Genomic DNA, 27,508 nt, shown 5'->3' with positions numbered 1-27,508 from the left:
TGCATTGATACCGAAGAAGGTTGGGGCAGAGGAGATTAGTGAGTTTCGGCCCATTAGCTTAGTAAATTGGGTGTACAAGATAATTTCCAAGGTGCTTGCGAACCGTCTAGGTGAGGTATTGGGGAAGATAATTACAAAACTCAAAAATGCATTTGTAAAGGGTAGACAGATTTTAGACGCAATTCTTATTGCCAATGAATATCTTGACAGTAGATTTAAAGCTGGCACTGCAGGGATCATTTGCAAGCTGGACATGGAGAAGGCGTACAACCACGTTAACTGGGATTTTCTACTTTACCTTCTTGGGAGATATGGTTTTGGAGAGAGGTGGCGGTCGTGGATCTGCTGGTGGATATCAACGATGAAATTCTCAGTTTTGATAAATGGAAGCCCAGCTGGTTTTTTTAATAGCACACGAGGTTTAAGACAAGGAGACCTATTGTCCTCACTGCTCTTTGTTATTGTGATGGAGGTGCTAAGTAGAATGACCTCGGCACTGGTTAACGATGGTTTTGTGGCTGGCTTCTTGATTGGAGCCCCATACAGGGGAATTATTAATATTTCTCATTTGTTGTTTGCAGAGGACACACTTATCTTTTGTGAGGCAATTCATAACCAGATTTGAGCACTGAAGGCCCCTCTCCTTTGTTTTAAAGCAGGGTTCCGGTTTGAAAGTCAACTTTGAAAAATTAGAGATGGTGCCAATTGAAGGTGTTCATAATATAAGACAACTGGCTAGCACTCTGGGGTGTAAGATTGCCTCTCTTCCTATGACTTACCTTGGACTCCCGTTGGGGGCTACCTCAAGAGCTTCTTCATTATGAGACACGGTGATTGAGAAAATAGAGCGGAGACTTGCAGGATGGAAGAGAATGTACCTATTGAAAGGTGGTAGGATTACCTTGATCATGAGTACATTATCTAATTTACCAACTTACTTTTTGTCTCTATTCCCTATCCCAGCAAGTGTGGTGGTCTGAATTGAGAAACTTCAACGTGATTTCTTGTGGAGTGGAGTGGGTCAGGAGTTCAAATTCCATCTAGTCAATTGGGAGAAAGTATGTTGCCATATCTCCAGTGGTGGTTTGGGTATTAGAAATATGAGAATTCTTAATCAGGCGTTACTTGGAAAATGGTTGTGAAGATACAATAAGGAATCGAAAGCCCCATGGAAGTTGGTGATTGAGAGAAAACATGGAGGCTTATGAGGGGGCTGGTGTACTAAAGAAGTGAGAGGGGCTTATAGAGTGGGATTGCGGAAACACATAAGAAGAGGATGGGGGGTCTTTACTCGACACACAAGATTTCTTTTGGGTGAGGGTTCTAGGATTAAATTCTGGAGTGATATTTGGTGTGGTGACAGTGCTTTAAAGGATTTATTTCTTTCACTTTTCCGGGTTGCAAGTGCCAAAGAAGTTTCAGTGGCTGAAGTCATGGTGATATCTGGGGAGCAAATCCAACGGAATATCAATTTTAGTAAGGCGGCACAAGATTGGGAAATGAGCAGCTTTGAAGACTTTTGCAGCCTTTTGTACTCCATAAAATCGAGTAACCAGCGAGAAGATATGTTATGGTGGATACCCACAGGTAAAGGTTCATTCTTGGTTTGCTCTTTCTATGAGTCTCGAACACAAGAGTCGAATATTTAATTTCTGTGGAGAAGGCTTTGGAGACATAAGGTGCCTCCCAAAACAGCATTCTTCTTGTGGACAACTTCCTTGGGTAAGATCCTCACAATTGATAATTTGAGGAAACACAGGGTGATCATCGCAGATTGGTGCTGCATGTGTAGGAATGGGGGTGAGTCTGTGGACCATCTCCTACTACATTGAGAGATAGTTGGAGTGTTATGGGATGAGGTGTTTAGCAGATTGGACTTGGCTTGGGTTATGCTTGCGACAGTGGTGGCAATTCTGGCTAGCTGGACAAATCTAAGAGGCATTCAACAGATTAAAGTTGTGTGGCAGATAGTCCTTATATGCATCATGTGGTGTTTATGGCAGGAGCACAATGATCAGACGTTCGAAGACAATGAGAGATCGATGGAGGAACTAAAAGCTTTTTTTTATTAGAACTCTATGTACTTGGGCCATTGCTGTTGACTTTAATGGCCTGGATTTACATGATTTTCTTGTCTCTATTGCGCCTACATAGTTGGGGCATACCTTTGTAATGTACTTGGCTATGCCTATTCATTGATTAATAAAATTGTTTACTTATAAAAAAAAAAAAGGGTTTGGCATGAGTTTGGGGGAGATTATGTGCCGGCTCACTGGTGGGTAAGAACACTAGATGAAAACGAAGTTACTAGAATGCTGTTTTGGAAGGTCAAAACAAGAATTAGCTTATGGTTTAATATTCTCAATATTAAACTTGAAGATTATATCTCGGGCATAACCATAGGCTATTGATATCATATGCGTAACAATTATATACCAATCGATTTTCATAATTTCTTTTTAAGCTTGTCTTGTTAAGTGGACAACTCAACATTGAGTTCTTTCTCATGGACAGGGCACATTAATCAATCTAAATAATATATAGTTTTTGTTTACTAGAAATTCTTAGGAAAGATTGCTGTGGGATCATGCAGGAAATTCCAGGTTTTCGGTTAGTTCATTTTATAAGGTGTTAACCTATCATTGTGGCTTTGAGTATCCTTGAAAAAAGCATCTAGAGAGTGAAGGTACCTAATAAGGTGGCGTTTTTCTGTTGGTTGGTATCTCTTGGTAAAATTCTGACCACGGATAATTTAAGAAAGCGTTGGTATGTGTGTAGTTGATTGGTGCTTCATGTGCAAGAAAGATGGAGAATTTATAAATCATCTTTTTCTTCATTGTGAGGTGGCCAAGTCTTTGTGGAATGAGATTTTTGGTCGGACGGGTTTGATTGGGTGATGCCTAAGGAAGTGGTGGATCTTCTTGTATGTTGGAATGGTTTTGAAGGAAGAAAACTTGATGCTGCCATATGGAAGATGATTCCTTTGTGCTTGATGTGGTGTCTTTGGTTGGAAAGGAATGGGATATGCTTCGAAGACAAAGAACGCTCATTGGGAGAACTTAGGGATTTCTTCTTTAGTACTTTGTGTTTGTGGGCTAAGGCTCTTGTATTGAATGTTGATAATTTTCAGGATTTGTTTTAGCCTATTTTCATTTCTAGTGTGAAGTAGGTATTTCCTTTGTATACGTTATGTGTACTTGGGCTTTGCCTATTCATGGTAATAAAATTTTCTTAAAAAAAAAAAGAACTTCTTAGGCATCTTGAAGTGGACTCTTGCTGCACTCCATAGTGTAATGGACCCCTTCAATGACTAATTCGAGATAGTCAATCTTGAATGAATATCAAATTTCCGTTTCCTTTTCCCTCCAGATTTCATCTGTTTTATACATCCCTTATGTACAAACGACATACAATTATTCCCAATTAAAACGACACCGTCCCACTAACACAATAACACCCTTCTATTGACACACACGACGCCGTTCTAACACTACACGACTTACAGCTTTTCTACCAAAGTAAATGACAACAACTACACTTCAACTAACAAAACCGTCATTCCACTGCAACTCATCCAACTCCTTCATGGCTGCTTGACAGCAGCTTCTACTAATTCTTAAGCCATGACACATAGGCTACCAACTTGTTCCTTGTTCCTTGTTTGAGCATGAAATTGCTGGAGCAATCAGTATGACTGGGACATTACATATTTTAGTGTTGTATTCTGGGCTAAGACGTGATTTATATTTCTTCTTTTTATTTAAGGGAAAAAGGTATTTTAGTAAAAATATGAGACATTTTGAAATATTATTTTGATTAACTATGGTGTGGTTTCTCTTGATTTTTTTGGAGTACTACTGAGCCTGTTGTTGTAATCATTGGTTATTTACAAAAATTTCTCTCTTACGCTCTCTCTCTCACACACACAAGAAACCTATTCTCATCGTGCAGTAACTGTGAAGTATACTTATCATTTTATGCTGTATCAAATTTGTTTTCATTACGTTGTGCTTTGTAATATGTATCACCGAGTATATATGATATTTCTTTCCTTCTTCACTTATATAAAAAAAATATATGATATTTCTTTCCTTATGTTTCATAAAATATGTTCATGTACTCACTGTTTTATTCTTAGGTAGAATATATTTAGGATATATTTTTTGTGAAGAAATGTTCTTTTTCCCCTGTTCATTTTTTCTAATACAACGACTTGAGTATCATCCTTTACAGTGGACAGTGCAAATTGAGCCGAAATTTCATGAAGATGCAAGTAATTTAGAAGAATTGGTTCCTTTTGAGGAGTGTATTGAGTTGCATTCCAGTGAAAAGGCAGTTGTGAGGGCTCCTGAGTATCTCCTTCTTACTTACAATGGGCGTAGCTTCAAGTTAGTTAGCATATACTTCACCTTTTCTTTTCTTTTCTAAGCATCCACAAATTTGTTAAATTGTACATATTATTTATTTCTAGCATTCAATTTCTCTTTTCTTTTGTTAAATCTTTCCGATGGGACGAATGCCTCAGTATCAATTGTTGTGAACATGTAGACATTCTACTATATAAGCATTCACGGGGTATGTATGTGGATGGGTAACTTGTAGGTGGTGTGCCTGCTTGTTGAGATGGTATTGTTTATTTATTTTAATTTTTTTTGGGAAGAATGCAGGGCCCATAGATATTAAGGACCTTCATCATAATAGTTTAGTGGGTGGTGATAGACCGATAAAGTAAGACTCATGAATTAAAATAGGAGGAAAGTGTTGAAAAATCATGATAACGAATTAATGCTCCTGATGTTTAGGCTCAAATAGAGAAAGAAATTTGATTAATTGTGGCATTTCGGTTCTTTTTGGGATTTGGTTTATATGATTCTATTGCATTGAATTGGTGAAACTATTCTTACAAAGAGAAAATACACACGGGACTTCCCTTTTCTTTGTAAAGTAATTGAATACTTGGACACAGGCTATTATATCATTGCTTTTACATATAAAAAAGATTTATATAGCATTGCTTAAAAAAAAATTTCTACGGGGGCTTTATTTTTTAGGGGACCTTGGCCAAGCATCTTTATTGATTACCTCTTTAGCTGGTTTGCTACCTTTATGGATATTGTTGTATTATCTTGTAATATAAAAAAATTATCCTTTCTAGTTTGTTGTAACTTCGGTTTTTAACGCTGACTTGTAATTGCTTCTACCAGTTAATTAAAAGTTCTTCCCATTTTTTTTTTTTTTATAATAAATGACAGTTTAATCTTATCTTCTTTTCAGTGTAGTTGTGGATCCAACCAATCTTAGTGAGGGTCTTCACTACTTTGAACTGTATGGGGTTGATTGCAAAGCACCCTGGCGTGGTCCTCTGTTCAGAATCCCGGTTACTATCACAAAGCCTATGGCTGTAGTGAATCGGCCACCTGTTGTTTCATTTTCAAGGATGCCATTTCAGCCAGGTGTAGTGTCAACTGGCCTTTTCTCCTGTTTCTTATTACCAATATTGTTATTGTTGATTTGATAGTCTTGAATTGGTTTGCTTAAAAGGGTGGCAAATTTGACATGTGGTCCTTCATCTAGGGCCTGGTTTGCCTTAATGACTGGAACTAATTCCTTCTTCTCTTTGATGGATGTACTGCATTATTAGGCCAAATAGAGAGGAAATATATAGAAGTGCCACTTGGTGCTAGTTGGGCTGAAGCCACAATACAAACATCAGGATTTGATACAACACGAAGATTCTTTGTTGACGCTGTTCAGGTACATCTTCTAATGATAATTTATATCAGACTTTCTGGACCTGCTTTAACATTTTGGAATTTTCAGATTTGTCCCTTACAAAGGCCTAAAAAGTGGGAGAGTGTCGTAACTTTTTCTTCTCCTGCTGCCAAAAGCTTTGCCTTTGCTGTTGTGGGTGGTCAGACAATGGAATTAGCTATAGCTCAGTTTTGGTCAAGTGGCATAGGAAGTCATGAAATCACTGTTGTTGAATTTGAGGTAGCAGGCTTCTATCTAATTGTTGGATACATTGTGAATTTGGTTTAAAGTGTTCTGTCCATGAAGAAGCCATTTTTCTCTTCTTTGATACCTTTTACCTTTTTTGTTTTGTTTTTGTGGCTCTCTTCCTAGGGAACGCTGTTTTACACATTTTATTTATGGCTCTCTGATATGTGCTTCTTTTTATAAAAAATATTATTGCGGATGATTTTTCTAAGCTCCAGATTATGTCGTGAACGAAAATACTTTTTATGGCAAGCAGTTATTCCCGTGAATTTAGAGTTGTCATGTCTATTGTGATTTCTTTAAGAGCAGGATAATTCTTCTGGAGTCTCAACACGTGACTTTTATGTTGTTTCCTAGGTCGTGTTTCATGGGATAAACATCAATAAAGAGGAAGTAGTACTTGATGGCAGTGAAGCACCTACCAGAATTGATGCTGAAGCTATACTGGCCGCTGAGAAACTGTCACCTGCTGCTCTTCTAAACAAGGTTAAGTCGGTCCCATCTTGCAGATGATGGGTTTATAAATTTATATGCCTTCTTTTGCTAATTACTCTCTGTTATTATTATTATTATTTTTTTAAAAAGAAATATGTCGACTGTATTGAAATGTCTTCTACCTTTCTTTCTTTCTTTCAGATAAGAACTCCATATCGTCCTATTGAGTCTAAACTTAGCGCTCTTGCAACGGATCGTGACAAATTGCCCTCAGGCAAACAGATTCTAACACTGACTTTAAAGTGAGTTATGGTGTATTTTTGTTCATTTCATGTTTCATTTGGCTGTGTTTAGAGTTTATATTAATCCATTACTTCTATTCCACAGTTACAAGTTCAAATTGGAAGATGCAGCTGAAGTAAAACCTCAAATACCATTACTAAACTACCGCATATATGACACAAAATTTGAGTCTCAGTTTTATATGATTTCTGACACAAACAATGTACGTTGACCTTTCACTAGAGTGAGATTCTTCATGCTTGTTGTTTGCGGTTAGGAAGTAGAATTAACTTGAATGTAAATTTTTCGAAACAAGAAATGTATGCTGAAATAATAGTGCTGCATTTGCATATATAACAATTCTATGTTCTGAGATTTGTGTGCCATTACAATTGGTGAAGTTTACCCCGTAAAAATATGGCAGCCTTTTCTTTTCCTTTTTATCTCTGTTTTAGTGTTAGTTTACTTTCTATTAGTGTAGACATGCTCAGTTTTCTTTTTTCCCTTTCCAATTGCAGCGTGTATATGCAGTGGGTGATGTCTATCCAAATGCTTCAAAACTTCCTGGGGGAGAATATAATCTACAACTATATCTAAGGTATGGGCCACTACAAGACGGTACATAACAGGCACCAAGTCGCACTTGCTTTATTTTTCTGTTTGCTTCCTGTTCTTCTTTGGTGAAACTTGTGTCCATTTGGGCTTGATTTTGCTACTTAATTTGGTATTCCGATTGTAATGATGTATCAAAATAACTCTTCATATTGAAAATGGTAATGATTGAACTGTGACCTTATCTTAATTTGAACACCTTGGTGTTGTTTCTAGCGCTTCAATATTGTATACCAGCGTAATCCTTGAATGTTGTGACAGTTAGAATTAGACTGAAGATTTTAAATGCTATTTAATAAAAGATGTTTTCATCCCAAGCTCTTCTCTCTCATATCAATTATCTTATTCCAGGCATGACAGTATGCAGTATCTGGAAAAACTGAAGCAATTGGTATTGTTCATCGAAAGAAATTTGGAAGAGAAGGTGGGAGTATCTGGTTACTTAATTATTGGGGGTTTATTGTTGCTTCTACGCATTGAATTACTCTCTTTCTCTCTGCTATGATGGAACTGTTTGGAAATTGGGTTTTCAAGTATTTGAAAAGTAATTAGTTTGTTATTTTGTAAATATATACGTAGTTTGGTTGGCGGATATAGGTATTCATCACCTTATTATTATTGTCACCTAACCCTAATCAAATCTACTTCTATGTTTCTATGTACATTATACTCCATATTGCTATGTATGTGGATCACACAGGTACACATACAATGTATTTAAACTTTGCTTTTGACAAGGATTTGTCCCATGTATGATATCATTTATACTGAATGTGGTTAGTAGTTTTTAAGGAGATCCTTGCTATTTGTCATGAGTTCTTGCATAGCTTCTACATTTATGATGTATGAGGTCTTCTCTGGGATTTGTTATTTTGTAAAACGTTGAAACTGTTACCTATAAAAAAAACTTTGTTTGCGATATTAGAAGTTTTAAGGTATCATTTCAGTTCAGAATTTAACAGTGCATATAAAATAATTGTCTGTGATTTTAGGTACCAAATATGTGCTCTAGTGTTCAAAAGAGGATAATTTATTGCAATGTATATGCGCACTGACATAATCAGAATATATGGGGCATTTTCTTTAAAACATATTTTTTGCAAAGGCTTTATGAAGTCATCAATGCTGAGTACACATTTTAAATATCTGTTAACTGTTCCAGTGGTTTCTTTTTAATCCAGGATGTCATCCGATTGAGCTTTTTCTCCCAGCCAGATGGCCCTGTTATGGGAAATGGTAGCTTTAAATCCTCAGTTTTAGTTCCAGGGTATGCCGCTGAACGATTTATTCACATGGTATACTTGTGTTATTATTTTTCGATAGTAGTTTTTTTTGACTTAATGAATTCTTTCTTAGAAAAAAAGAAGCAATTTATTTGGGTCCACCATCCAAAGACAAGCTCCCTAAGGTGCTACATTCTCCAATTTTCTTTTCCACTTAATATAAGTTCAGAACGTGTTAATGGTGCTTGTAATATTTGTGCAGTGTTGTCCACAAGGGTCTGTATTGCTAGGAGCAATCTCATATGGAAAGCTATCGTTTGCTGGTCGAGAAGGGAAGAAAAATCCCCAAAAGAACCCTGCATCATATCAGCTTTCTTATGTAGTGCCACCAAATAAGGTTGTAGAACATACTGTGACGTACTTTTCCTTGTCTTGTTTAATGGTCTAAGACCAAGTCGTAAAGTTTCTAGTGATACTTACTATCTGAGCTTCAGTTACATCTGATGTTAGCATTATAATTAAATACGCTAAATAATGTCTGTTTATCATTGTATTAAATACATTCAACAGCTTGATGAGGACAAGAGAAAAGGTTCTTCATCAACTTGCACTAAGACTGTTTTGGAACGTTTGGAAGAAGAGGTGAGGAACATGTGTGAAATATTTTTGTGTGATAAAGCTTCATGGTGATTGTTTGCTTTTTCACATATATCTAATTAATAGTTGTTAGATTGTGTGTATTTGTAAAGAAAATCATTGTTAAATTGTGTATCATATATTGTTCGTTTTTTGTTTTTCAGGTTGATTATGCATCATATTGTACACCATAAATTGAAATACGTTCTAAACTATTTCTAGTATTATTATTTCTTGAGCATGTGCCCCCTTATTAAATGCCTGAAATTTGGACTCTTTATGTGATATATTTTCAAATTTGATTTTCCGTTGCATTGGCTCAAATTTGGACTCTGTATAATTAAATCATGTTGTCTGGTATAATTTTGTGCTTCCATTCTTTAGTTATAGAATCTCACTGGGAGTTTTATCTGTTTTTCATTCTTGTTTTGTCTTTAATTGCATTGCCTATCAAGAAAGACGTACTTATTCACAAAATTAATTTTGCCTTGTGTGCAATTACTGTTTTTTTTTAGCAGAATTTAACTGTCTCCACTGGTGAGTTCAACACGTGGACATTTTTTATAAGTAAATTCAACACATGGCGATTAATATAGAAAGATAAGAGTAACCTATCAAAAAAAAAAAAAAAAATATTGAAAGATAAGAGTAGTCTCCTTTTATCTGGCTGATATATATGAATGGTGCCATACTGGTCACCGTGTGTTGGGTGGTCTTGGGCTTCTCTCAACGCCAAACGCTAGTTCAAGGGGTGAGGCTTTCCCTCACACTTATAAACTGACCACCAGCCCCTTCCACAACCGATGTGGGACAACCCCAACACCGTGGAGACTGCCTTTTTCATAGAAAGGCACAAAAAGCAAAATTAGTGCCTTTAAATGCGGTCATTTATATTGAAAGATAAGAGTAGGCTCCTTTTATGTGGAGGATATATATGAATGGCGCAATATTGGTCACCGTGGAGACTGCCCTTTTCATAGAAAGGCTCAAAAACCAAAAATAGTGCCCTTAAATGCTTTCTCTTAATGCACGCATCAAACAGTTATGTTGTATAGGGAAGCAAATGATGATTCATCTTTTCCTCTTTGAGTTTTAGTGTCGCTAGGATAAGGAATAGCTATTATTTGTATTAGAGTTTTTCTCTACACATGCAATTGCACATGGCAGTTATATTATAACTTTTGAAACTGAGAGCAGATTTCTGTTGAGTTCTTTCACTTCTCTATGATCCTGTTATTTTTTGTATAGCCTTCTCTTGCAATATTTTAATTTTCTGGCTTGTTACTGATCCAAAAACAAAAATAATAATAATTTTCTGACTTGTTACATTGTTAGGTTTCCAATTGTTGTTATTCTTTGTACTTGGGCTCTTGCCTATTCTAATTCTCTATAAAATTTTGTTTACCGATTAAAAAAAAAAAGGTTTCCAGTTTTTGTTACCTGAGTTTTACAGATACACAATGTTGTTACTTGTGTCAATCAGGTTCGAGATGCGAAGATTAAAGTTCTTTCAAGCCTCAAGCAAGACAATGATGATGAACATTTGGAATGGAAAAAGTTATCTTCCTCTCTTAAGGTAAGCAAAACTTATATTCGTAAATCAGACCATGGGGGTGATTTGCCAACATTAGCAGCAACTATATGTATACTTTTTAATGGTTAAGTGCTTCCAGTCACCATTTTTATTTAGCTCAAGTTTTTTGGATAGTTTTTTTTATAAGTTTTTTGGGACAATTGATATATGACATAGTTTTAAATAGGTGATCTTAGGTTTGAACCCTAACTCCACTCTACGTCCCACTTAAAAAGTTAAAATCTCGTGTGTTGGGCCCTACCATCGGGCATCTATCTAGTTTGGGCTCACACATTTGGGGGGTGGGGGGTGCTAGAATAATGGTTTAATGATTAAATTCACCATTTCTTATCAGCTTAAATTGCAGTTAAACCAATTTATCCAGCTCCTGGACTGCCGAATTATACTCGACGCTAAACCCCATTTGTGTCATCTTTTCTTTGGCAGTGTGAATATCCAAAATACACTCCGTTGCTTGCAAAGATTTTGGAAAGCTTGCTTTCTCATGGTAATGTTGAGGACAAAATCTGCCATGATCAAGAGGTAAGTATCATACCAAGCATGCTGTCAACATGCAATGTCTATCTTGCTTTTAATGTCGATAGATGAGGTTTATTTCATTATAGCATGTGATGCAATGTAGTTTTCCAGTTGCTGGCTGTTGAATTTGTCTTGGGTTTTCCAGATGACTCTCACCAGTGTTGGGGTGGTACCTTCTTAACCCAGCGATGTGATGGGTGCATACCTTAAAAAATTAATTTAAAAGCGGTTTCTTCTTTTCTAAGTAGAACCGAAGTCTAGACAATACTGATCCATTATATCAGTTTGGCTCAGTCAAATTTCAAAAATTAGGTTTCCAACTAGGTGTGAGGCTTGGCTCAACAGGCCAAATGTGTGGAGTTAGATTGGTTCCACACATCGCCTGTATTGCTCTTTCGTTCTTTTAATTATCTCATTGGGAGACCCTCAACCAGTCGAGGAACCCTCGACAGAGACCCAGAGGGTACCAGCGATAGTGGAGGAGGAGCCAAAGACAGTAGTTCTCGGAAGAGAGCTGGACTTTTCTTTACCACTGTGTGTTGGGACTCCGGTATATTGTGGCCAGACGCCCCTGACGAACAGCAAGGAAGCTCTATCCCTTCCGGCGGAGGCTCTACAACAGCTTGAGGAGCATTTCGAGACACGGGTAGCAAGGATATCTCATGTTGATGCTTTTCCCCTCTCTGGAAGTGATGAGGGAGATGTTAATAGCCTTATTATGATGCAAGGCTATTATGAGTGGGAGTGTAGAAACTTCGTGGAGGAGGCGATGGGGATGTTGTTGGACTCGCAGTGGGTTACTAGAGAGGGGGAGCCCTTACCCCTGAGCTGCATGTTACCAAATGAGTCTAGTGTGTCTAATTGGGTTCTGCTTAAGGTGAAGGAAATTCAACATTGTGTGGGGATGGAGTGTGAGGACTTTGAGGAACAGTTTATGGCTTTACTTATTGCCATAGAGGTGGGTCACACTCAACTTAAGAAATCTGGGTCTAAGAAACAGAAGGAGCTAAAGAGACTTACGTGGTCGTTGAATTATGAGGGTAGCTCAAGCCGAGATAGATCCAAAGGGAAGGGGATAATATTTTCTATAAGAAGCCCAAAATTGTGTCTTGGAATGTTCGTAGGCTTAATGAGGCCAACAAGCGTCTTCGTTTAAGAAATTTGTTTCGTGAGTGGAAGGCGGACATAGTATGCTTATAAGAAACCTAGTTGAAATCTATTCCAAGAAGAATTGTGAGAAGTATTTGGAGCTGTCCATATGTGGATTGGGTGTATCTTGCATCGAATAGGGTTTCGGGAGGAGTATTAGTAATGTGGGATAGAAGGGTGGTGGAGAAAATGGAGGACTTCATAGGGGAGTATACAGTGGTATGTTCCTTTAAGAGTGTGGAAGATAATTTCTTGTGGGCTTTTGCAGGTATTGTAGAATTAATTGGATATCTGTCAGCCTTTATTAGGGGCTGATCTATTGGAGATTTACAGCTAACAAATCGATTTGTTAGCCATTTTGGTTCCACAATTTTAGGGGATTTAGGTAGCATGTTACCCGATCCTTTAGTTAGTATTTTCCTATTTTACTGTTTTCTGTGTAAATAGGATTGATTCTATTTTCAGTAAGTTGTAAATATCCCGATTAATTAGATGAGAATTATCATCTATTTGAAGGGAATGTAATCTTTTTCAAAGGCAATTGGAATATTCTGTTTTTTCCTTCCACAATTCCATAGGTATCTATGGGCTGAACTTAGACAGTTCCAGAAGATTATTATGGGAAGAATTAGCTGGTGTACATAGCTGGTGGGACCTTCCAAGGTGCATAGGTGGTGATTTTGATGTTATAAGGTTCCCATAAGCTTTAAAGCACGATTTAAAGCTTTGGAATACTCAATCCTTTGGAGACATAGGGGAACATAAGAAAACCATGTTGGAGGAGATACAGGAGTTAGAGAGGATACACGAGGATGGGGTTCTTTCACCATAAGAGATATCTTGGAAGACAAAGTTGGTTTCAAAATTAGAGAGGGTAATCTCTTTAGAGGAGATTTCTTGGCACAAAAAATCAAGAGCATTGTGGTTGAAAGAAGGGACCGAAGTACGAAGTTCTTTCATAGAATAACTAACTCATAGGAGAACTAATGCCATTGAGATGCTAAATTTCAATGGTGCGGATCGCATGGAGTCTCCTGTGATTCGTGAACATGTTGATTGTTTTGAACATTTGCTTACAGAGCAAGAGGGGTGGAGGCCAAAACTTGATGGACTAGCTTTTATTGAGCCGCATAATGCCTCTTGGTTGGAGAGGCCTTTTGAGGAGGCGGAGGTTTATGGTGTGGTAAGAAGAATGGTCAACGACAAAGCACCAGGTCCGGACCGCTTTTCTATAGGATTCTTCCAAAGATGTTGGGAGGTAGTGAAGGAGGATCTAATGAAGATGTTCCAAGAGCTATTTTCTGCTGGAAAATTTGAGAAAAGTCTAAATGCCACTTTTATTGCATTGATTTCTAAGAAGATTGGGGCATCGGAGGTAAAGGATTATAGGCCCATTAGCCTTGTCAATGGAGTGTACAAGATCATCTCCAAGGTGCTTGCAAATCGCTTAGGGGAGGTATTGGGGAAGATCATTACGAAACTACAAAATGCATTTGTAAGGGGTAGGCAAATTCTGGACTCAGTTCTTATCGTCAATGAATGCTTGGATAGCTGACTAAAATCTGGTTCTACAAGGATCCTTTGTAAGCTGGATATGGAGAGGGCCTATGATTATGTAAATTGAGATTTTCTACTCTACTTACTGGAGGTGCGGATTTAGGAAGAGATGGTGTTCTTGGCTCAGATGGTGCATTTCAACGGCGAGATTTTCAATTTTGATTAATGGCAGTCCAATTGATTTTTTAAGCAGTTCGCAAGGCCTAAGACAAGGGGTTCCGTTGTCCCCACTCCTCTTCGTCATTATTATGGAGGCACTTAGCAGGATGATATCGGCTTTGGTTATGAATGGCTTTGTGCCAGGCTTCTCGGTTGGTGACCCCAATAGGGGTATTATTAACATCTCTCACTTATTGTTTGCAGATGACGCACAATATTTTGTGAGGCAGACCAAAACCAGCTCCATGCACTGAAGGCACTTCTACTGTGTTTTGAAGTAGCGTCAGGTTTGAAAGTGAACTTTGATAAATCAAAGTTAGTGCCAGTTGGTAGTGTTAGCAATATTCGGCAATTGGCTAGTACGCTTGGATGTAAGGTTTCCTCTCTTTCCATGCCTTGGATTTTTGTTGGGGGTTGCCTCAAGGGCTATATCAATATGAGATATAGTGATCGAGAAGATAGAATGTAGATTGGCAGGGTGGAAACGGTTGTACTTGTCGAAAGGTGGCCGGATTACCTTAATCAAGAGTACTCTCTAACTTACTAACATATTTCTTGTCTCTTTTCCCAATTCCAATTAGTGTGGCGGCCCAGATTGAAAAACCTCACCATGATTTCTTATGGAGTGGTGTGAGGAATGAATTCAAATTCCATCTAGTCAGTTGGGACAAGGTATGCACTCCAATCTCCTCTGGTGAGTTGAGAATTAGAAATATGAGAATTTTCAATTGGGCCTTATCTGAGAAATGGTTGTGAAGATATAATATGGAACCGGAAGCCCTATGGAAGTCGGTAGTTGATTGCAAATATGGTAATTTGTGGGGGGCCTAGTGTACTAGAGAAGTGAGTGGGGCTTATGGAGTGAGAGTTTGGAAGCACATTAGCGCCTGGGGTTTATTCGCCATAACAAACTAATGTTGGGAGCAGGCTCTAGAATAAAATTTTGGAGTAACATATGTTGTGGAAATAATGCCCTAAAGGATTCATTTCCTTCAGTTTTTCGGGTTGCATGTGATCAAGTAGCTTCAGTGGCAGATCTCATGGTGTTATCAGGAGATCAAGTCCAATGGTACATCACTTTCAGTAGGGCAGCACAAGATTGGAAAGTGGGCAGCTTCGAGGACTTTTTTTAGCCTGTTGTATTTTGCAAAATTGAGTAGACAACGAGTTGTCACGTTGTGGTGGGTACTTACAAGTAAGGGTACATTCTCGGTTTGATCCTTCTACAAGTCCCTCACACTCGCCGAATAATCAATTTCCATGGCGAAGGATTTGGCAGAATAAGGCATCTACCAAAGCGGCATTCTTTCCTTGGACTTCCCTAGGTAAGATTTTGACAACAGATAACTTGAGGAAGCGCAGGGTGATTATACTAGATTGGTGCTGCATGTGTAAGAAATCCAGTGAGACTGTGGATCATCTCTTACTACATTGCGAGATTGCTAGAGCGTTGTGGAATGAAGTGTTTGTCCGAGTAGAGTTAGCTTGGGTAATGCCCGCCACAATGGTTGGGTTTTTGGCTAGCTGGACACATCCAAGAGGTATTCCACAAATCAAAGCCGTGTGGAAGATAATACCTATATGTATTATGTGGTGCCTGTGGCAAGAGCGTAAAGACCGAACATTTGAAGATAAGGAGCGTTCAATAGAGGAACTTAGATCTTTATTTTTTAGAACTTTATTCCTATGGGCCATACTTGCAGACTTTAATGGCCTTGATCTTCATGACTTTCTTGTTTTTGTTGCTATGACCTAGATAGGTTTTATCTCTTGTATACCATCTTGTGTAATTGGGCTATGCCTATCATCATTAATACAATTGTTTACTTATAAAAAAAAAAAAAAATTATCTCATGGGCTTTTTGCAGCAGCCTTCAGAGATTCAGAGGCAAAGTTGTTTAGAACTCTTGGAACATAAGTAAGCCACTCCAATACCTAGGGTCGAGTACCAACTCTGATTTAGTTGCTTGCAATGTGGTTCCTGCATTTTCTTCTTGACCACTACCACATAAATGAAAAATTATTGAATTTAGTGGGAAAGGGGGAGAGAGTAGAGAGATAGGGTGGGGGAAGCAGCTGTTTTAGATCACCTATTTCTTATAGCATTGGAGATACAGGAAATAGCAGCATCTTGACTCCTTTTGTGCTGCTATTCAAACAGAGCTTGTACAAATTCATTATTTGTGATTTCTAAATATTCTTATAAATTTTAATATGGCGCTGATTTTTTTTTTCTTTTTATTATTTTATTTATTTATTTTCCTTAAGAATGTAATGAATTAATGATAAATCTTTTAGGCGTTCTCTAATTCCGGACTTAAGGTGAATTTATCAAAATCTGAAATGGTTCTTGTCGGTTTGGTTAATAATTTAGGGGAATTGGCTGATATTCTGGGTTGCAAGGTGCCATATTTGCCTATGAAGTATCTTGGTCTTACTTTGGGGCTCCTCATAAATCCTGGGATGAGATTATCGAAAAGATTGAATGTAGATTGGCTGGTTGGAAAATGATTTATTTGTCCAAAAGCGGTAGAATCACCTTTTAATCAAGAGCACTTTATCTAACCTTCCAACATACTTTCTATATTTATTTCCTTTGCTTGCAAGAGTGGCTAATAGAATGGAAAGATTTTTCGTGCTTTCTTGTGGGAAGGTTTAGAAGATGAGAAAAAATTCCATTTGATCAAGTGGGATAAGATTTGTACCCCTTTATCTTGTTGAGGATTGGGGGTTAGAAAATTGATAATTTTCAATAAGGCACTTTTAAGGAAACGGTTGTAGCGGAATCATCGGGAAGAGGATGCTCTGTAGAGGGATGTTATTGATTTCAAATATGGGAGTATTTGGGGAGGTTGGTGCTCAAATGAAGCAAGAGGGGTGTATGGTATGTGTGTTTGGAAATTTATCCGGAATGGTTGGGAAAGTTTTTTCAGAAAAGTGATTACTTTTGAAGAAACTCGCGGGATCCTTTTTTCTCTCTCCTAAAATTTTCTCTCCGTTCACTTTTTTCTTTTCTTTGTTTTTTTTTTCTGTTCTTGTTTATGGAGTTTGGGCCATCAATGGTGGTAGTTCCATGTGGTGATTAGCATATAGTCCAGTTGGGTGTTAAGTTTAGATTGGGGGTGAGAAAACATTCTAAGATGGTGCTATGATAACTGGATTTTGAGTTATTGTGCTGATTTACGTATGGCTTATCCTGTAGAGGTGGTGATTGCATCCAAATGTTTAATTTTGTCAAAGGCTGGGGGTGGAATGTTGCGAGTCATCGAAAGAAACTGGAAGTCAGAACATGTGGTTATGTTTGGTCCATCTTCAGTGCAGTGGTTTGGGAAGGTGCTAGAGGAGAGTATGAAAGGAGGAAGAAAGGAGGTATATTCAGTAACTAGAGAAGTATATTTTAGCATTATCGCCCAGCGTTGCTCAAATCGTGGAGGAAGATATCTTGAGGTTGCTGAGTATAACCAGGGGGGAGAAGAAATGTCTTGTGCATTCCAGAAGGTGAGAATGGTTGGGGGTGGAGGAAGATGCGGGAGGTGCTGCTTGAGCCGAGAAAGGTGCTTCCTGGTGGAGGTCAGTCGAATGCTGTCAAGGGGGAGATGAGGCACCAAACACGGACATATAAGGAGGCGCTCTCTTCGACGATGCCGAAAGTGGTGAGGAAGGGTGACGATGGTGGGAGGAGCTCTGTCAGGGGAGTTGGGTGTCATGAAGCTCCGTTGAAGCAGTACGGTGTGTTGAGCCACTCACATGGCAGAAGTTCTGTGGCATGTCAGGAGGTATGGTACGTAGGACGCTGCTGGAGGTACAAGGGCAGTTACGGATGCTGCAGAAGGACATGGCTGAAGTACTAGAGGCTGTCGGTCTGTTTAAGGTAAGAGATGAGAAGGGGAATTTAAAAGGCAAACGGAAGGTTATGGGTGATGGGCTTAGAAAAGCCCACAGTGAGACCCAACTGAGAATTAAAGTTGGTAAGGGTCGGGGTTTTTGGCATCAGACGGGTTGGCATTTTCGGTCTAAGGCCAGGTTGAAGGCTTCGTCGAGCTCAGGCCCCCGTGATGGGGCTGGGTCGTCTAAGCCCAAGGCCCATTGTGATGGGTCTGGGTACGGGGCGAGCCTACCTCAGTCCATGGAAGGTCCACGAGACATCGTGAGCCCCAAACCCGTGTGTCCCGCCGAGTTACAAAGCCTCGGCTTTGTGCCGGAACGTGTGCCGTTGATGGAGGATCAGGTGAAGGTTGCACAGACAGCGCCGACAAAGGAGATGGGGGTCGCCTTTGATGGGCCGCCGATGTGCTGTGCACAAAAGGCGCTGGTGGAGTTCGGATTGCGTTTCTCTCCCTCAAAGGAAGCTCAGACGTCGCCGATGTTTGGAGGAGACGCGGGTCTTGCTCCGGCGAACTTGTCTGTCAAGTTGTATGAGGATTTTGAGGTGGCTGAGAAGGAGGATGATTCAGTCGACCTTATCCATTCGGTGGAGGATGAGTTGTTTCTCCCTGAGTCGTGCGACCAGCTTTTGCATTCGGTGGAGGATGAATTTTTTCTCTCATAGGCGTGTGATCAGGTGGGCTTGGAAGGGATTTCAGTGGGTGAAGAGTTCCAAAATTTTCAGATTGATAGGAGGGGGATTCCTATTCCATTAAACTACTGCCATCCAACCCAAGCCTCAGATTGGGTCATAAATAAGGTGAAAGAGATACAACATTATGTGGGGATTAATTGTGAAGGGTATGAAGAGTAGTTCATAGCATTGTTAGCTGCTATGGAAGCTGGACATCAACAAAAAAGGAAAGGGGATTCAAAGAAGAATCGGGAGCTGAAAAATTTGGCGTGGTCGATGAATTTAGAGGGAAGTTCCAGTAGGAATAGGGTAAAAGGGAAGGGGCTGGCTGTTCCCAAATGAAGCCTAAGATTGTGTCTTGGAATCTGCGTGGGCTTAACGAGGTAGATAAGCGTTACCAAGTTCGGCACTTGCTTCGTGAGTGGAAAGAAGACATTGTGTGTTTACAGGAGACGAAGTTGAAAATGATAGATAGAAAAATTGTGCGAAGTTTATGGAGCGGTGTTCATGTGGATTAGGTTTACTTGGCCTCTATAGGGGCATTGGGAAGAATTGTGGTGATGTGGGATAGGAGGGTGGTGGAGAAAGTGGAGGAATTTATAGGGAGATATATGATAGCGTGCTCCTTTAAAAGTGTGTTCGATAATTTCTTATGGGCTTTTGCAAGTGTCTATGGTCCAAATCTAAACGCTGACAGAGGATTATTGTGGGATGAACTAGCAGGGGTACATAGTTGGTTCCATGGTGTGTTGGGGGTGATTTCAATGTTGTGAGATTTCCAAGTGAAAGTTTCAGAAGAAGAAGAGTGAGGCCTGCAAGTGTGGAGTTCTCAGAGTGTATCTTTGACTTGAATTTGATAGACCTTCCTCTCGCAGGGGGCCTTGTCACATGGTCAAATAACCAGACTTGGTCTCGCTTGGATCACTTTTTAATTTCACCTGAGTGGGAAAGTCATTTTCCTGAGGTATGTCAAAAGCGTTTGGTACGCTTAAATTCAGATCACTGGCCTATTTTGCTAGATTGCGGAGGCATTCATAGTGGGAGACAATACTTTAAGTTTGAGAATATGTGGCTGAAATCAGAAGGTTTTGTGGAGAGGGTTAAACAATGGTGGATTTCTTATCAGTTCAATGGTACACCTAGTTTCATTTTTGCGAACAAGATGAAGGCCTTAAAAAGAGACCTGAAGGAGTAGAATAAATAGTCGTTTGGAGACATAAGGGAGAACAAGAATATCAAGTGGTTGGAGATTCAGGAGTTAGATAGACTTCAAGATGGGAGGCCACTTTCTGAGGAGGAGCAATCACAAAGAACTGCGTTGGTCGCAGATCTTGAGAGAATTATTTTACAAAAAGAAATGTCTTGGCGTCAAAAGTCAAGAGCATTATGGTTAAGGAAAGGGGATTGGAGTACGAAGTTTTTCCATTGCATTGCAAACTCGCATAGAAGAAACAATAACATAGAGGTACTGAAAATTGAGGGGGTGGAGGTAGGGAAGAGGAAGTTATTAAAGATCATGTTACTGATTTCTTTGAGAAGCTCCTTACTGAGTAGGTGGGGTGGAGGCCTACTCTTGATAGGTTGGTTTTTGACACCATTGAGACGAGGGATGTAGCTAGGATGGAGAGGGCTTTTGAGGAGGACGAGGTGTATGGTGTAGTAAGGAGTATGGTAAAAGATAAGGCCCCCGGACCTGATGGTTTCTCTATGGGGTTTTTCCAAGATTGTTGGGAGGTGATAAAAGATGCTCTTATGAAGGTGTTTTAGGAGTTGTACTCGGTTGGGAAATTTGAGAAAAGTCTTAACACCACTCTCGCTTTAATACCTAAAAAGGAGGGGGCGAGTGAGATTACGGATTATCAGCCTATTAATCTAGTGAATGGAGTCTACAAGATTATTTCTAAAGTACTAGCTAATCGGTTGAGTGTGGTGTTGGGGAAGATTGTTACTAAACCTCAAAATTCTTTTGTAAAGGGTAGACAGATTCTTGATGCGGTTCTTATTGCTAATGAATGTTTAGACAGTAAATTGAAGGCTGAGAGTTCAGGGATTTTGTGCAAGTTAGATATGGAAAAGGCGTATGATCATGTTAATTGGGATTTTCTTCTGTATTTACTGGATAAGTGTGGTTTTGGAGAGAGGTGGAGGTCATGGATCAGCTGGTGTATTTCCACGACAAGATTCTCTGTATTGATCAATGGCAGCCCAGAAGGTTTTTTTGCGAGTTCTCGTGGCTTGAGACAAGGGGATCCGTTATCTCCCCTACGTTTTGTCATTGTGATGGAGGCACTAAGCAGAATGATCTTGGCTTTGGTGGCTAATGGTTTTGTAAGTGGTTTTCAGGTTGGATCCTCGAGTAGGGGTATTACTACTATTTCTCATTTGTTGTTTGCAGATGATACACTTATTATGTGTGAGGCCAATCCCGATCAGTTGTGTGCTGTGAAGGCGTTGCTTCTTTGTTTTGAAGCTGTGTCTGGCTTAAAAGTGAACTATGATAAATCCGAGTTGGTGCCGATTGGGGGAGTCCAAAATGTCCAAGAGTTGGCAGGGATATTGGGTTGTAAGATAGCGTCTCTTCCTATGATGTACCTGAGACTATTGTTGGGTATAAATTCGAGGACTTGCTCGATATGAGATACGGTGATTGAAAAAATAGAAAGGAGATTGGCAGGTTGGAAGAGAATGTACTTGTCGAAAGGGGGCTAGATTACGTTGATCAAGAGTACACTTTCTAACCTACCCACCTATTTCTTATCCTTATTCCCTATATTGGCAAGTGTGGCCGGTAGACTTGAGAAGCTACAAAGAGATTTTCTGTGGGATGGTTTAGGAGAGAAATTTAAATTTCATTTAGTCAAGTGGGAGAAGGTTTGCCGTCCTATCTCCAGTGGTGGTTTGGGTATCAGAAACTTGAGGTTGTTTAATCGGGCGTTACTTGGAAAATGATTGTGGCGTTATACTAAAGAACCGGAAGCCTTATGGAAAGTAGTGATTGAGAAGAAGAATTGTGGTTTAGGGGAGGGTCGGTGTACTAGAGAAGTTAGAGGCACCTATAGAGTGGGGCTATGGAAACATATAAGAAGAGAGTGGGAGGCATTCCATCATCATACTCGGTTTCAGTTGGGTACAGGGTCCAGGATCAGATTTTGGAAGGATGCTTGGTGTGGTAACAGTGCCCTTCAAGATTTGTTTCCTTTACTTTTCCTGATTGCAAGTGATAAAGATGCTACAGTGGCGGAGGTTATGGGAAGTGTGGGTGGGAGTACACCCTGGAATATCAATTTCATCCGGGCGGCACAAGACTGGGAGATGGAGAGTTTTGTAGATTTGTGTAGTCTGTTGTATTCTTGTCGTCTGAATGTCCAGCAGAAAGATGGTTTGTGGTGGACTCCTGCAGGGAGAGGGGTATTCACAGTTAGATCCTTTTATAAGGTTCTCACACAAGAACCTGAGATACAGTTTCCTTGGAGAAGGCTTTGGAAGAACAAGGCTCCACCCAAAGCTTCCTTTTTTGTGTGGACAGCATCCTTAGGTAAGATTCTCACTACAGATAATCTGAGAAAGAGGAGGATAATCATTATAGATTGGTGCTGCATGTGTAAAAGTGGGGGTGAGTCGGTGAATCATCTACTTTTACATTGTGAGGTTGCTAGGTCTCTTTGGTATGAGGTGTTCAATAGAATGGATCTAGTGTGGGTGATGCCAGAATCTGTGGTGGAAATGTTGGCAAGCTGGACCCCTATTCGAGGTGTGCAACAGATTAAAGCGGTTTGGAAAATGATTCCGAATTGTATCATGTGGTGCTTGTGGAAGGAACGCAATGAGCGGACATTTGAAGACAGAGAGATCTATGGCGGAGCTTAAAGTTTTCTTTTTTAGGACTCTTTGTACTTGGGCTATTGCTGTAAACTTCAATGGCATGAACTTTTATGATTTCTTAGTTTCTAATGGGCCTACGTAGATAGGGCATAATGACCTTTGTAACTGGCACTTTGTTGCCCATTATTGAATTAATAATACTTGTTTACCTATCAAAAAAAAGTTTTTTCAGAAATCTCAGATTTGAGGTGGGAAGGGGAACACTAATCAGATTTGGCAAAATATATGGTGTGGCAATGTTGCTTTGAAGAATGCTTTCCCTTGTCTATACATGATTGCATTGGATAAGGGTGCCTCTGTGGCTGATTACATGGACATATCTACTGGTTTTCTTCAGTGGTCTGTAAGGTTTATCAGAGTTGTCCAGGATTAGGAGTTGGGGGATATTACTGAGTTTTATAGTGTTATATGCACTGAATTTAAAGGCTGGAGAGGAGGAGGATAGGTTGCTTTGGATTCACTTGGGAAATAAGAACTTTTCGGTCAGATCCTTTGACAAGGTAATGTCGTCCCATTCTTCTATTGATTTCCCTTGGAAGAGCATTTGGAGAAGCAAAGCACCTATCAAGGTTGCTTTCTTTGTTTGGCTTGCCTCCCATGAGAAAATTCTGACTATCGACAAGCTTAGAAAGCGCAGCATCATTATAATGGATTGGTATTTTACGTGTAGAAGAAATGGAGAATCGGTGGACCACCTTTTCCTCATTGTGATGCGGCTAATGCTTTATGGGATGAAGTCTTTACTAGGCTAGGTATCGCTTGAGTAATGCCTAGGAGGGTGGTAGATTTATTTTCATGTTGGAGAGGAATTCGGGGCAATCATCAAATCGCGGCTGTTTGGAAGATGGTGCCATTATGCCTAATGTGGTGTACTTGGAATAAGAGGAATGGTCACAATTTTGATAACAGGGAACGTTCGATGGGAGGGTTTAGAGATTTTTTCTTCCATACTTTGTTATCTTGGGCTTCTTCTATTATATTGAATGGGACTAGCTTTAATGACATTTATGCTGCTTTTCACAGCAATTAGCTTGTAATTAGGTTTTTCTCTTGTATACTTCTTGTGTATTTGGGTTTTGCCTATATGTGGATTAATAAATTCTTCTTACTTATAAAAAGAAAATTCCAAAAAAAAAAAATCCAAGCGTTCTCCGAAAGTGTCTACATTCCTAAATGATACTGCTAATATTATGAAATGTAGCTTTATTTCCACTTACAAAGTGCAACTTTGCAGGTTATTGATGCTGCAAATGACGTGATTGATAGTATTGACAAAGATGAGGTGGCAAAATTTTTCTCGCTCAGAAGTGACCCTGAAGATGAGGAGGCAGAGGTGCCTGTTTTACACCAATGCTTACCTTATGCCACTCTCTCATACGTTTGCTTTTCTGGTCTGAGGCAATTAATATATTCTTCTTTAATCCAGAAAATCAAGAAGAAGATGGAGATGACCCGTGATCAATTAGCAGAGGCACTGTACCAAAAAGGATTGGCTCTGGCAGATATTGAATCCCTAGAGGTAGGAGTGTTATGTTTCAATTAATATTTATATGTTTTTATCAATTATGAAGAATAACGTGTGCATATGCTAATGTAAATTTCTGTAAAACTTGATTTTGTCTTGGAAAAAGTTGACAAATTAAGAAATTAAGGAAAAGAGAGATAAGACTTTTTTGTTTACAAGTAAGAAAAAATTTTAGTAATAGAATCTAGGCAAAACTCGAGTACACAGAAAGTATACAAGAGAGACATCTAGTTAGGATTAGGAAGGAGGACGAATGGAAGCAAGAAAATCACAAAAGTTAAAGCCCTTTGAAATCTATTACAGTGGTCCAAAGAAATAGTGCGTTGAAAAAGAAACTTCTGAGATCCACTTCGGAGCACTCATTGTCTTCTGAGATCCACAAGCCTAGTGACTGAGCAGCATACTAACCCATGCTAGCCCCATTCTGATTATAGGAGAGATAGTGATTTGTTCCTTTATAAAAGCAAGTGACTATTGAGAAGGCAGAAACAATGTTCACCTTTTGTGAGCTGTGATTACCATTTACCGTGGCCCGTTGTCTCAAGTTCCAGATTGAAAAGGGAAACATGCGTCTTTTCCTGAGAGCTATGATTACCGTACTTTGTGGCTTTTTCTCTGAATTTTTCTTTTTACGTTTCTAGCTAGGTGTGCATTATATTTAGTTTTATTAGAAGCCATTGGCATGCACAGTAGGCACAGCTTCTCATACATGATCTCTTCCACCAATTAGTCCATCTCTCTAGAGATCTAGAGACATGCATGGCTAATGGCATAACTCTCTAATTGCTTCCGCATGGAAGTTTTGGTGATTTAGGGGAACTCAGCCATCTCACTGTTAAAGTCAATTTCCCTTTTTAGTTTTAGATTCTAATTTTAATTGGAGTTTTTGAAACTTTATACCGAAAAGCAAGCGAATACATATTTGTAACACCAATAAAAAGAGTGAGCAAGTTGCTGATGAGCTCTAAAGCCCAAATAGTATTATATTTCTTTGCCCATGAGAATGGAGTGGAGGGCAGGGTCCTCAATTCAAGGCCTACTGGGTGTATAATCCTCCTCCTCATCATTATTGTTATAACTATTTCAGGGTGAGAATGCGTCAGGTTTGGTTTCATCTGATGCAAAAGATGTGGACAAGACTCGCGATCCACCTCAATCAGACTCTGGTATTCCGCCAGATTTGTTTGAAGAGAACTTCAAAGAATTGAAGAAATGGGTTGATGTGAAGTCTTCTAAGTATGGCACCCTCCTAGTGCTACACGAGAGACGTAGTGGAAGGCTTGGAACAGCATTGAAGGTATTTTTCTTCACCATTACTGTAATTTATTTTCTGTTAGAACCGCGAGACATATTTTTCTACTTCTCGTGGTTTTAATGTCTATATTTTTTATTTTTACCTAAAAAAATGTTTGTTGTTGGACAATGAGGAGTCACTTAGCAAACTCTCTCTGTCACAGGTTGGTGGCTTCCATGGACATGTGAAGAGTGCCTTATATTGTTAAACTAGTGCTGTATATTCCAATCGTTTTTAACATACTTCCATGACTGAGTTATTTTACTCTTGGATCTCGTATCATCGAACTTCGTAATGTGCATAAAAAAATTATTTTATGTTTTACATGCTTCGATCAAAATGATGTTAGGTTCATATGATTGACAACTTAAAGTTTTCAGATTGGTACTACTTTAAGCAATACTTCTGCTATAAGACACGCCCAACAATGCTGTTGATCCTCAATCTATAACATTGCATTTCCTTTACTGGACATGGTGTTATGACAGGAAAAAAAACTTTATATTTGAAGAATTTCTTGAATGAATCCGTCATTTGTCTAACTTAAAATTTTACTGGATCAGGTATTGAATGACATAATTCAAGAAGCCGGGGATCCTCCAAAGAAGAAGCTCTATGAACTAAAGCTCTCTTTACTTGATGAGATTGGATGGAGTCATTTGGCAGCATATGAAAGGCAATGGATGTATGTGCGCTTTCCGGCCAGCTTGCCACTTTTTTAAGGTTGTTCCATTTCAGATCAGGTCTATCGGATTGGAAAAGTAGGGGAGACTCAGTCAAGTGATTTGATTTCTGTATGCACGAGTCTTACAAAATAAAATGACCAGTTTCTGTACTGTTTCGATATCAAAATGATAACTTAATTTACAAATAAAATAAAGGGGAGTGTGGTACTCCTTCAGTATAAAGACCAGCCCTCCAAATCTGAACCGTAATTCGATCCTGCAGTGTTTTTTATTTTTTTTTAAGACTACTCTTTCTGACATAAAAAATGATGCCTCAAACAAAAAAAGAAATCATTTTTAGTAATCCTATATTTTAAGGCCAGCCCTAAAATTCTGAACCTTATCTACTAATTGATCCGTTGTTTTTTAGTTAAGACTATTAGATCTTTTGACATTAAAATGATTACTAAAACAGAAAAAAAAAAAAAAAAAAAAATTATTGATCACTTTTAATAGTAATCCTTTTAATTTTCTAAGACCAGCCCTCCAATACTGAACAAAAATCTAATTGATTCCGTGTATTGATCGAGTCTCAGGCGTTTAATAAGTAGAGACTACATGCATATCGTGGGTAAGACTTGAAAAAGATGCCGCAAATTCTAAATTCTACATTGGACCGTCAAATACGCGTGCATCCGGTCGATGATCTCTTTCACCCCCAACGAGACCCATTCACCCCCACTATAACAGTCACTGTAGTGCTATTGTACCCGTTGAAAGACTTTCGATCGCATGAGTTCCTCGGTTCATTTGTTGGATTATAACAAATCATTTTATTTTAAGGAACATGAGCCAGGTCGTTATTTTATTAGATTAATTGCTTCTTTTTTTTCGTATATTGAATTGACCCTTTTGATTCTTTTGTATTTCTGATCTTAATTTAAAAAAAAATAAATAAAAAAAATCGTCATATGATGATCATTGTGTGGATCAAGTACTGCATAGCTAGTTGATGACAACATCAATAGGCTCTGATCTTATGGTAACCACGCAATCCAATTCCTCCACTTGGATACCAAAAAGCAGGGGCAGAGAATGACATCAACGGAAAACTAGTAAAGTTGCTTTAAGAAAATTAATATATATTCCAAGCAGCAGCCATAATTTTATTCTTTCTTTTACTCAATGTGGTCCTCTCTGATTTTCAAATGGTATTTCATGGCTGGGAGGTCTTTTGGGTCAGGATATAAGTTGACATTACTTATAGTAATAAAGTTTAACTTTTGGATTATGACATGGGACTTTAGATCAGTTGGATATTTTGAGAGTGTTGTGGTGATGTGCGAATTCACCCTTGCAGCAGTAGTTGTGGCTCAAATTGTATATTCCACAATGGAGATCAGGGGCTCCTATAATCAGAA

General features: G+C 38.9%; 1 pseudogene; it reads left to right on the top strand.

Moving 5' to 3' along the window:
* The window catches only part of LOC108998580, a 40,333-nt pseudogene extending 14,010 nt beyond the window's left edge, over positions 1 to 26,323 (top strand).
* Positions 26,324 to 27,508: the final 1,185 nt, after the last annotated feature.

Source organism: Juglans regia, chromosome 1, assembly GCF_001411555.2.
Source record: "Juglans regia cultivar Chandler chromosome 1, Walnut 2.0, whole genome shotgun sequence".
Lineage (NCBI taxonomy): Eukaryota > Viridiplantae > Streptophyta > Magnoliopsida > Fagales > Juglandaceae > Juglans > Juglans regia.
This window is presented reverse-complemented; position numbering and strand designations above follow the sequence as displayed.